The sequence below is a fragment of the Oreochromis niloticus genome, linkage group LG12, assembly GCF_001858045.2.
Source record: "Oreochromis niloticus isolate F11D_XX linkage group LG12, O_niloticus_UMD_NMBU, whole genome shotgun sequence".
In the NCBI taxonomy this organism is placed as follows: Eukaryota; Metazoa; Chordata; class Actinopteri; order Cichliformes; family Cichlidae; genus Oreochromis; species Oreochromis niloticus.
The window spans coordinates 10,481,138-10,493,990 of record NC_031977.2 but is presented as its reverse complement, the minus strand read 5'-3'; the positions used below and the strand labels follow the sequence as shown (position 1 = coordinate 10,493,990).

At 39.1% G+C, this 12,853-nt stretch overlaps 1 protein-coding gene across 3 annotated transcripts in view; it reads left to right on the top strand.

Moving 5' to 3' along the window:
- The first annotated feature begins 397 nt into the window (after positions 1-397).
- Positions 398-12,853, top strand: part of ncor2 (nuclear receptor corepressor 2) — a 90,621-nt gene continuing 78,165 nt past the window's right edge. For 2 of the 3 annotated variants that reach the window (XM_005473081.4, XM_005473080.4), the window contains exon 1: positions 398-647. The gene's annotated coding sequence lies outside the window, so the exon portion shown is untranslated. Of the gene's footprint in view, positions 648-11,058; positions 11,078-12,853 lie in introns of those variants that run through there. The other variant, XM_013271582.3, reaches the window with a different exon arrangement.

Below are 12,853 nucleotides of genomic sequence, written 5' to 3'. Positions count from 1 at the left end.
GTTCATAAAGGAGCAGGGAGGGGTGGGTGGGGGGCTGTAGCTGGAGAGGGCCAGTTAGCGTTTGAGTCTAATGTGTAGCAATAAGTCCAGGATAAGATGGAAAATCTTGTGGACTGTTTGTGGAGTGTGTTAGATTATGATGGAAATTTAAGCAGCTGCACAGTGTATGCTTTATACATATATATTTGTTAATCATCTAAATAGCACACCTACAAATCTATATGGAAAATTAATCATAATATTTTATTTACCAATGAAAATGAGTCATGTCAAATTACTATAATTTTGAATATGCTGTGGGCATGGGAAATGTGCAGTGCTTTGAGTAAAGAGGAGGAGCGAGAGGGCTTATGGACCTATTGAGAAAGAGAGAGGCGGTTCAGCCCTGCTATGGTCTCAGCAGCAGCAGCAGCTCAGGGAGTAGTACTAGACCACTGTGTTGTGCAGGAACATGCACGACGTATCCGAAAACCGCTAGCGGAATAAATGAAAACAAAAACTACTCTTTCATGTGGATTAATCCCGGGGAGAGACGTTCAGTCGAAGAGAGAAGACCTTTAAGCGAAATTGGACCGAGTGACGAGAATTGGGACGTTAGTTACACTGCGATAACACCACCGAATGGTTTCTTTTGCCCCGCCGCTAAGGTTAGTTAGCTTTCATTGCTCGCTGTCCATTGGTTTGGGGGGGTCTGTTCTGCTGTTGGATGACGGGGTCCGGCTATTCTTTGGAGGAGAAACAGCAGTATTGACCTTTTCGAGTCTCTATGCTGTGCTATAGTTACACGGTCCGTCAGACCTCTATGAAATTAAATGTTTTAGTGGTGTTCGACTAGCTGGTTACCCATCTTGCCACAGTAGTGCCAGTTGGCTGGTTATTCCCAGCTAGTTAATTATTTTATAAATCCGGAACACGTGCTACATGGCTAGGCTAGGCTAGGCTGGCTAATGGCTAACCAGGGCTAGCTTCCCAAGCTAGCTGTCAGAATGACCGAGTAGCCAGCGCCAGTTTTATTCAGGTGAATTAATCAGACACAGGTGGTGATTCGTTACCGACGCTGTTCCACACACAACACGACCAATATCCGACAATATTAGTGGTTGTCAACTTTTTACTATACGGTACCAGAAAAGGGGTTCAAGCTAAGTCATTTAGCCTGCTAACTTGGCTATGCACAATAGCGCCCGGTTTGCGTTTGTAAACACTGGTTTTACATGAACTGAACTTGATGCGCTGTATCGGCTTTAGCGGGGACGCATTGGTTTGTCAGATGGCTGATAAGCTATATTTGGCGTGCAGTAGTTTTGTAAGCAGCTTGATGTCAAGTCTCTAAAAACAAAAGTAAAGATGGACTGTAGGGAGTTTGCGTTAATGTTTGGCTTCTCAACATTGCTGCTGAGTGAGTATACTTGCTGGAGTTGGACTGGGGGTTTTGGACCTGTGTATTTTCCGGTAAACTGCTTTCCTGTCTCTACAGTCTGTGCAATGATAGTCCGTCATAAAAACATTATAATTTTGGTTGTTCTAAGTAGTTAATCGCTATTGAGACACATCTGTTAATTCTGTAAAGACTAAAAACAATTTGGTTGGATACCTAAGGTAGTGAGTTACAAAATAGTAACAGTAAATAGTTTAAAAGACGTTTTCCTAATATTGAATGCTAGGGAGGACGTTCAGCTTGATTGGTGTCCTTGTTGTCTAAAGTTGTTTGTTCTATATTGTATATCTTCAACTCTTGTAACACGTACTGTAGATAAAAGCTGATTATCAGCAATCAAATAATAGTCATTTGTCCTGTGAATTTTTTGTTGCTGTGATTGTTCCCTAAGAAACACAAACTCATATTTTGTCTCATACCTTACTTTTATGTGCCCACGTTTGAAACGTGTGCCAACACACAATTGCGAACATACATAAACTAGTGGTGTGGTAATGTGTATTTAAAAACTTGCAAACCTTAAACTGTAACTGTCTGGATACCTGGGATTAAATGATGTATTCACTGATCTGTCCTCTCTGGTTATAAAACAGGGTTTTCCCCAGGATATAGTTTGACCAAGTTGGTAAACCACTTTGATGCACTTTATCACGGATGACCAAAGAGTCAATGCATTTTCCTGTTTCCAATAGTACATAGATTATTCACATCACATCACCAATGATAAAAATAGTGATCTGTGGTTTGTAAGACCACAGGTTTGTAGCAGAGCTAAAAAAAAGGAGTTGTACAACAATATGATGAGTGTGTTTGTGTAAAGCAGGCAATGCCTTATCACAAATGAATGAAACGTGTTTCACTCAAAATCAATCAGTATTAAACGCAGTCCATGTATTTATTTTGCATGTCTTTGCGTATAGCTATTCCAGTGTTTTATAACACTTGTGTGATAGGTTACGCTAAACAACTGATTGATTTAGATTACTTCCTATCAACTGAAACATCTAACTTTATCAGCAGGAAGTTTCCTGTTAAACATCTGGTACAGTGTGCAAGTCATTGTTAAATTGGGACAAATTTCCATAATATCCAAAGATAGTTGGAAGATAAAGGGGAAAACCCTCTGATTTATTTCCTTTTCACTCTGATATTTATACATCAGATCCCACCCCTCCCCCAACACTAGCATGGTTTAACCACCCATTAACCACCTACTGCTCCACATTGCTAATTAGCATAAGCAACATGAGCACATGGGTAGTTAGGATATTATGATGCATGTGTGTGTTACTGAAGCTATTTTTATACACATGCTCTTTATAGCAACAAGGAGGGTGTTTTGTCACTGAAAATGGCTAATCAGCTGTTTAGTTTAATGCCATATTTCACCACTAAGGTTGGCTAATGTACAAATAATGTTCCTGCAGTTACCAACAATGATGAAGCAATCCCTCAGTTTCTCCACCATAGCTAAATACAATCATGTATTGGATTGAAGCCCACGCTGTTGGTAAAGTAATGACAGTAATGGCTGTGGCAGCAGAACGGGTGGGAGGAATATTGCGCCGGTACTGCGTCATGACACCGTAATATGTTATTCTGGGGGCTTAATGCTAAGTATTATTAAAAACAAATATCATTTTCCTAAGCTTCAGCCCTCACTTTTTCTGGACAGCTGCATAATAAAATTGGTTGGACTGGACATTAAAAGTCTCTAGTACAAATTCTGTGTGATGTTTGATTGCCCAGGTTATTTAGCTTATTTAGTACATTAATGTAAAATTACTCGGTATTACAAGCAGTTGTAGTACTTGTAGACACTTGGTGTGTGTGATGCGGCAGGCTGAAAAGCTTTTAAACCTTCTAATAATCCATAATGCACTCAAAATCAAAAATCAAATTCTGACGTGAATCCACAAAATTGGAGTCTGTATTGCATACTGTCAGGATTGTAAAGAGTTAAATTGGAGTGAAGTGATATCTCCCCCTTTTCCAGAAGGGTAATGGGGGCAGGAGATAATCCCGTGCTCTGCATGGAGCCTCAGGGAGACCGTTACACCGCTAGTTCAATTTCTTCTCTTATTAAGAAACACAACAGAGTTATGAAACTGGAAAGGGGAAGTTCTTGCTCATTTCATTTTATTTCATTGTGAAAGATGAATCCTTACAGTAAATTCTTGTGGGAAGACAAAGCACATTGCATCATCATAAATCAATGATTTCCATTAAAATTCCAAATGTCTTTCTTTCATAATAATAAATGTCACAAGTTCTTTATTTTTTATTTATGTCACCACTGGCTGCCTCTGATATAGCAGGTAATCTTCCACAAACATCAAAATATACCATATACAGGAAGAGCATGTGTAACACATCTAACTCTTGTAACTAAAAACATATTCTAGATGAGTTAAAAATGGTGTTATAGTCAGAGTAATGTGAGCATTTGCAGTACATGCATAGTAAAAGACTGCCTCAAATGTGATTTAATTTTTTGCTTTTTTGCATTTGTTACATTTGAACTGTTAGATCATTCTTGAATATACTCCAGACACATGCATGGTCAGCTGGACACCCGATAACAGACTAATCAATTCTGTTATACTACTTTGAAGTCAACTTGTGCATGTGTAGATTTTGCAATGTACTGTAAATTTTCTATAGATTTTGCATGGTTACCCCTCCAAATAAACAAACAAAAAACACGAACATCCACATGGATCTTTGCAATCAAATTCTAAACCTGAGTTGATTCTAGTGGACTTGTGGATGTAGAAAGTATATAATGAATGCTTGAGACTTGGGTGTAGTGCCTAAGCATGTTTTTAATTTGGGGAAAAAAAATATTAAATATTTGCCAAAACACCTCAACTGGGTGTTTTGGCAAATAGGCAACACCATGGTGGAGATGGTGAACCCAAGTGAAGCGATACAGAATACCTTCTTGTAGAGCTGCACGATTAATCGTTAGAAAATCGCGATCTCAATTCATACTTATGTGCGATCTCATTTCCAAATGACAACGATTAACAAAAAAAAAAAAGACGACGACGATTGTACCGCATTTTGATCCGGGACGTAATCTGCATGAAAACAAGCGCTCACTCTTCCTGCTCAACAAATGACAAGGGCGGAGCCTTATACCACGTGATACAGAAGCCAGCTGGCTGCTAAAATTGGCAGGGAAAAAACAACGGAGAGCACGTGAGAGATGACGAGAAAGTGACAGGAGAAAATCAGTCCCGGTCAACCACCCAAACATCAATAACGGGAACCTTATACAGCGCTTCCCCATACCCGTCGAACTCCCGCAGACACAAAGAAATTACGGAGGCTATCACTTATCTCCTGGCTAAAGATATGGCTCCCATCAACACTGTGCAAAACGAGGGATTTAGGAAAATGATCAACCCCCCCCCTAGACGCTACACAGTGCCGTCCCGCAACTATTTTTCTATTGTTGCACTACCTGCTCTATACACGCAGTGTCGAGCAACGGTGGAGACGACATTTCAAGCAGTACAACATTTTGCGGCAACGACAAAATGTGAGACATTTGTTGTTTTTATGTTCAGTCTCAACTGTTACGAAGTTGATGTGCAGTTAATAAGTGCAATAAATATTTATACTGGAAAAGAAAATCGTGAGAGAATCGTGATCTCAATTCTAAGCAAAAAAATCGTGATTCTCATTTTATGCAAAATCGTGTAGCCCTACCTTCTTGTAACTCAAATCATGACGCGTGTTTAAAACATTTACAGCCCTAGCCACGTTTCATTACAAGGCTTTGCCTTTTCCTATGCTATCATCATAAATAAGAATGTTTTTAATGACTTGCTGGTTAAATATATGCTACACTGGCTCACTGTTCCTTCTCGTGGTACATATTTGAATTACAGGAAAGTACGGCCTGGTTATAGTCCAATTTTAGTTGATATTTCTTCAGCACAGTGCACACAAGTTTTAGACTGAAGTCATAGCGGTTGGTTCTTCACATTCTGATAATGGATTTAGCACAGCATGCATGTTAGGCCAAACAACAGCCGTCTATATACATCCTAACTGCTAGCTTTATATGCTGTATGTCTTCAGACTTGACCAGTTCTTGTAAAAAAAACTAGCTACTAGATGATGCAACACTCACCCCTCCGCTCTCTAGCAGTGTTACCTTCAGCTTGATCATGTTGAGCAACAGGTGGGGAATGAAGAAATGTATAGATATGTATTCATGCACACGTATGTATGTAGGGTAGGCGAATGTAATTTTTGGTGTGTCAGGGCTGCAAGACATTGTTTTATATCAGATAAAGCCTTGGTTCAAATCTCTACCCGAATCTTGGCTGTTGACAGGCCGGTTGGATGAGGAATTAAATCACAAGTTCACATGGTTTCTTACCCTCATAATGCAACAAATCCAAGCAGATGTGACTTTTCCAACACTTAGCACTTGACACAGCAAATTAAATGTTTATTTACTCTAACTGCTGCACAAACAGAGTGATTATAGGGAAACGACACAAGTTTAGTACGTGGTGCACTTCATGAACCCTCAAGTTTACATGTGGAAACCTAAGAGAGAAATATGAGGCAGTCTCTGTAAAACTGCCTCACAGGCTCTTTCCCTCCTCCAACCCAGTTTCCTTCTCACTGGATGAGTAAGTGCAGCTGTCTAGCATTTCTTGCTCACTAGTGGACTGCACCTGGTAGGTTTTGTGTGTGGAGAATGTTATGCATGACTCAGTGTGATAGAATATTATGATCAAGCACAGCTGGTCTGTTGCTCTGCTTCAGATTACAATCTAAGTGCCATTGAACTGGACAATAGTACCACCCCAGCTATAGTGGCTACATGGGGGGGCTGAAGTTAGGCAGCTGTGCAATATATATTTTTTTTTTTTTGTGATTGCAAATGGAAAAACTTGTTGTGACGTGTTGTTCAAAGAAAATGTCTCTGATACTGGTTATCCTGCAGCCTCAGATTTCTGCCCTAATCATAAGTAATCTAATTATCCCATTTAGGGAGTCTCAGTTATAGAGAGGAAGAGGTTGGGCATGTTCGGTCTGCTGGCCTAGGGGTTAAAAGGGTACGGAGGTCAGACAGATTCTGTGTCCATCACCTTGCAAAGTTTAAAAACGGGAGATCTATTTTTCAATCAGGAATGTGTGTCGCTTGAGAAATAACATGTAAAATTCCTCATATGTATAAACATTGAAAACTGATTGCCTGTCTTGTTATAGCAGACTTTTTTTTTATTTACACTCTTTAGGGTGTTCATGTTGACCTTTATTGTAAAGTAGTTTATCAGGTTTTTAAACAATAACTTATTTTTTGGCTGTTTGGCTTTTGTGTGTTTGTGTTGCATACAAAGTACTTCCAGAATAATTTTGTGGTAAATAGGCTGTAGATGATGTTGACAGTTGGTACGGCACTCTATCACTACGTTAATGCACTACCTGTTCCTGCCAATTACAAAAACTGTATAAACAGCAGTCTAAACTGCTACTATTGTTTGTATTCATGTTGTGCCAGTATGCGTTTCTAGTGGGGTTTTTTTGGTATGTGGAAGAACATGTTTTATAACCCCACGCTTTATCATAATACACTTGAATGTTAGGTGAGTAACAGGAATTTTTTTTGTTTTGTTTTTGTGAGCACCAAACTTCACTTCCTTTTGTTACAATTATCTGTTACAGGAATCTTGGTATCTTTTCCTTTTTTGGTTAACTTGCTCCTTTTTGAGAAATGTCATGAATTTCTCTTTTAGTCGGTGTCTTTGAAGATTAGATGTGACTGCGTTTTAAATACGAGAGAATATAATCAAATGTTTAATGTTGAGCTACTTAATTTACTCTTTTTTTTGTTTCATAGATACAATTACGAAGATAATTAAATGGTCAGAAAAGATACTTAGCACTTCTTATTGTGTTGTAAAAAACCATCTCAAAACCTCTTCTGATACACCTGCGTTTGGATGCTCTTAATAGAGGTGTTGGAACTGTTATTAGAAGGTAGTCATTTATTATTCATAAGGTGTTCTGTTTTGATTTCCCTAGCTATGAAATATTCTTGCTATTAAAACCAGTCACCCATATTTAAACGCTATAAAAGAGAGCCAGACAGCGGATTAGCAAAGATTAGAAATGGCTCTGTGGTAAGTGATTCACTTGACTCAGTTACGCAACACAGATGACAGCATGGTAAAGGGCATTACTCTTGTTTGTGTGTAGGCTACCAGTGTGGGTAGTGTTGCGTTTGCCTCTCTGATTAGCCCAAGTTTTCTACTAGGAGCGTGTTACAGCATTGTTATTCTCCCCCCCCCCCCCCCATTAAAGGATGTTAGTTAGCCAAGCTGAGAGTTGATGAACACATATCAGCTGTATTTCCACTGTAGAAGTGAGAGGTATGGAAGTGTAATTACTGGTTGCGTGTGCTTGTGTGAGAGGATTGAACTCCTGTCTTGACATGTACCTTGGATCCATGACAGTGCAGTTTGGAACAAATTAGTCCTTTTGAATGTGCCTGTACATCAAACTGTTGATATGACATCTGGTCTTTGCTTTGTAATGTTTGGATCTATTCCCTGCTTAAATGTTTCCCTGATTATAATTAATTCAACCTTGTGTGTCATATTTGGGAGCGGTGTATTGTTTGTGCCATCTGTGTCAATACTGGAGGGATGTATGGACTTTAGTATTTGGCAATACATGCACGCTGTCAGTGTACACACACAGACACCTTGTCATGCATAACTGGAAGTTCTATGAAGCTGCTATCATGAGGGGCAAACAGGCACTCGGGTTGCATGCTGCCATACTGAAGAACATTTCAAAGTTCTTGAATAATTAAGCAGCAGTGCGGGGGACGTAGGTCAGCTCAGCAGACAAGTGCACTCCTCAGTTTTATTTCCTGCTGCTTAGAATTGAGAGCTGAATGTCAGGTGGACTTTTAAGAACCATTGGAGAATAAAGGGAGATTCATAAGTTAAGGCTTCATGTTATCATGTCCCACACAGCTGGGAAATAACTTTGTGTGTCAGTAACAGATAAATGATATTTTGTACTCTAACAGTAATGGCCATACAACAATTTCTGCGTAAAATGTAAACTGTTACATGAACAATTCCTTATCTTTACTTTGTGAACTTTACCAGACAAGTTATGAAGGCAGAGTTGGAGTATTGTTGTGCATTTTCTGACATTTCTGACCTGAATGAATAAGGTTTATCTAGACAACTTGAATTTCTATATTATTTAGTTCAGATTTATGTATTTGCCTGACTTGTAGTGCATTTGCCTTGGTCTGTTAATTTTACAAGTATACTCTAAGAATAAATGAACAATATAATTTAGCATTGTGATAGAGAACTTGAGTTGTTTCCAGTTGTTTTACTTACCTACTTACCATTGAATATCCTTGATAGGCCAGTTTTGGCTAATAAAACCCAGATAAACAGTATGTGATGATACAACAGTCGGAAGAGAAAGAAAGTATCTTTATATCTCGGACATAATGCGAACACTTTGCAGAAGATGTAATCATTTAGCCTTGTCAATATACAAACTAAAACATGGCTTTACATAGCTTCCAGGTAGGAAAAGTCGAGCCAAATTTGAAGTGCCTTCGGCCTATTTTCTATCTGAATGCCACCAGATGGTGATAGCTGTGGTTGCAAAAAGACTTGTTTCTATGGGAGTATACGAGGAAAAGCTTTCTGATTTGACTTGGTAAACAATTTCCTGCTGAGTTTATGGTCTCAGTCTCTCATTTGGGGTCGTACTAAAAATTAGGTTTATTTTGTAAATCTTGGGCGCACTGTTTTGAAGAGTAGAATTATTTGTGGTTATTACTTATTGGGTCGTGACTTCTGTTTCACAAGCCGTCAACCAGCCAGCAAGTGGTTTCACAATCAAACCCTCCCCTGCCTGTCACATCTGAATTTTGAAACCAAGATGGTGACAGAAGAAACGCCCATCTTGAGGGTTCAAAACTGGACTTTAGCTTGGTTAGTGAGCTGCACTTATAAAGACACAAAAACTGCTTATTAGTGCTACCAGACTATTAAAATGCTATGAATGATCAGAGGTGAGGCCTTGGGACAGACATTGGTTTTCGTGGCCTTTCCTAGCACATCTGTCAGTCAAAGAAGCCATACCACTAACTCCAAGCATCAACAGTATTCATACAGATATCCAGTTACCATGTATTTAGTTGCTCTACAAGGGGAGAAATAGTCATAGAGACCTAAGTTGCTTTTGTACTGGACTCTAAACCTACTATTCAGTTGTGCATTTTAACATGGGAGTTTTCAGTGGACTCTTTTGGAGCCAGTCTCAAGCCTCAGCACAGTATTTATTGGTACAGGGATGTCTGAATCACCACCATAGGTGGCCACCATTTTTATTCATTTGACTGTCAGCCTGTTTTTTCTTGATGTCTATTATAATTCCATTCCCCAATATGACATATAGAGCGAAGGTTATATATATCTTGGATTACAAGCTCGGAAAATGTTCTGTAAATTCTTTAGACTGTATTGAGTTCAGTGTGTACCAGTGTTTACTTTCTAACCAGTTTCCTCAATACTTTGCATTCTCACTTTGTGGTTTCATATGTTTTGTATGTAGGCGTATTCCTGTAAACTCATTCTTAGGCGCTTATTAAGATTTTTGTTGATTCTTCATAATGGATTTACCAGAGAAATTACGTAAATTTTGCTTCCCTGGCGTCAGCATGTGTCAGTGAGCAGGAGGAGTATCTTTTAGATCCTCAAGAGTGTTTTGGTTGAGTGGCTTTGCTTGCATGATTACAGGGAGTCATAGTTGGCAGTGTGTGAAGGCCTGTGTTCTACACTGGGCAGCAGGGAGGGGGCAGGGTGAGCCTTATGTAATTTCACACAGTGTCGCTGAAGCGGCCAGTAGCGAGGGAACAGGCAGGAAATCCAATAATGGCTCTACTGTACACCATAGACACAGCTGGATGACCACATCTGGAGGTTCAGAACAGCCAATCGCTGGCTCTGTTAGTCTCTCACCTCCTCCTGGCTAGTCCTTTCCTGTCAGATTAGTCCATGTTTAAAGTCTGTGTTGAAACGGTGACAATGATGCGTGCAGTCTATTGCAAAATACAAATGCATTTTTTTTTCCTTCTTCTGGTCTCACATGCTTTTTACCTGATGTCTGATACAGCTATCCTAGTGGATTATTCAGACTAGTTATATATTTTTCTTTTGGTTATTTCCTGTGGGTATAACAGTAGGTGAATCATAGGTTGTTTTTTTTGTTTTTTTTTGTTTCTTTTTGTTTTTTAAACTACACATTTATACTAATAGCTTCAGCATACCAGTCTCATAGAGGCTTACCTTAAAGGTGTGCAGCAGAGCATCTCCCAATGCTAAACTACTATAATGGTTTCAGACCTAAGTTTTATCTGTGTGTAAGGTCAGAAAGTTAACAGATGAGTCATGCAGTCAGCTGACTCATCTTACAAAGGTAGATAAACTGTGATGTGTCATTAATTTAATTTCTGCTGTCTATCTTTTAGAGCTTCTGAAACTCTGCCTTGTTTTTCCTCTGTGGCCTGCGGTCCGTTGATCTGATTGGCTAAAGCCTGTGGTAGACATGGCCAAGATATTTTTGAAAGTACGTACCCCTTTTCCAAACAGCTCTCAGGGATGACTTCTCAGATGGTTCTCTGCAACAAACCCAGCAAATCTAGCGCTTCACTTAGCTTTTGGGCTGTGGCCTTGTGTAGGGTCCAACCCTAAATTGGCAGCAATACTGAACCCTAATACCCACCAAATCTAAAAGTTTTAAGATTTATGAGAGTTCTGTAATTGGCTTTTCTTATGAGAACACAGTACTGGTTCACATCTTGGCACTACAGCCTGAAATAGACATCTAAGCAGCATTAATGTTAATAAGTGTAAAATATATGTGATGCATATGCAACAAATTAGGTGACCTACTTTTGACACATTGCTTTTCAGTGCACAGAATATAAAGGCTTTTAATCATCGTATTGCATTGTATGGCAAGCATTATTTTTCTACTTTTCTTGTCAAACTAAATGGCACAGTAGGTTTGCGTTTAAAAGACCTTATTTGGGTAGCATTACATTGGTTATTTTACCTAATAAGAGCCATATCAGTGAAGCTTCCTGTGCTGTTTATACTTGAATACTTCCACTTTCATTTTCAGTCACGGCATCTGAAATAGCTTTGTTGTTGTTGTTGTTTTTTCTTTTTTTACTCGTGTCTCATGGCTGCAGGTGTCTTTGTTTCTAATCATGCTGCTGTTAGTGTGATAGGCAGTGCTGTTCCGTCAGATTTAAAATGAAAGGTCTGACAGGCTGTGGTTAAGGGTCATTGTAACTCTTTCTATCAGGCAAATTACAGCTGTGTCAAAGTTGACTGTGGGTGTTCACACTTTTTGCACAATGTCTTCAGTTGCTGACTGTGTGTTGTGACCGCAGATTTCCTTTGTGAAAGTCAAGCAGGGGTAGGCTGCAGTGTTTGGGTAACTGCTTTCCTATGTGGCAGCTAGCAGTGTTATCATTAGGAAAGCTTCTAGCATCCTTGCAGCTATTGCCAAATTAAGATCGAGTACATTCAAAAATAAAACACAAATTCTGGCCTGATTTTTAGATATTTGAATGTTGAAATCTTTGTATGTTATCTCTAGATTAACAGAATTTGCCACAGTGTGTGAAGTACACTTCACCTCTTAGCCTTTGTGGTCCCACTGCTTTTTAAAATAGACACAGAAAGCTAACATTTGTGTAAGTTTAACCTTATTTCAAGCTGAAAACTCTGAGCAGTCTTTCTGTTTTGATAACATAGGAGGGCTTCAGATACCTGTTAGTCTGGGTAGAGCAGATGTTAGTGATAGATTCATTACTAGTCCAAACATATTGAGATTTGCCAATTCTGATGCACATTTCAAAGCCTAAATGCTGAACACACAAGAAATCTGTTTTTGAGAATTTAAGCCACACTGGTGACTGCTTTGACGGGTGTCTAATAGTAACCTAGCAGTTATTAGTAAGTTTGGGTGAGTCCACTGTTGCAGAAAAAAGGGAATATTTTTCATAGGCGCGCTGTTCCTCGTGCTGCCTAAAAATAATTGAAAGGCTACTGATGTAGCAGTTGTCACCTTATGAAAGCAACACCAGTGATTGTCTAACTAATGACAACTGCACCAGCCTGAGTCTCCAGCTCTAATATTTAATTAATGCATTAGCACACCAGGCAAATACCCTCTTCATTGGCCAGATGCCGCTGATCATCGCATATCACACGGGTTGTCTGTTGGCACAAATCGTGCCTGTGTTCTTTTTTTTTTTTTTTTTTTTTTTTTTTTTTATGGCTGTGTCTTAGATTAAATATGTACTCACAATAAGGATATCTTACATCATGA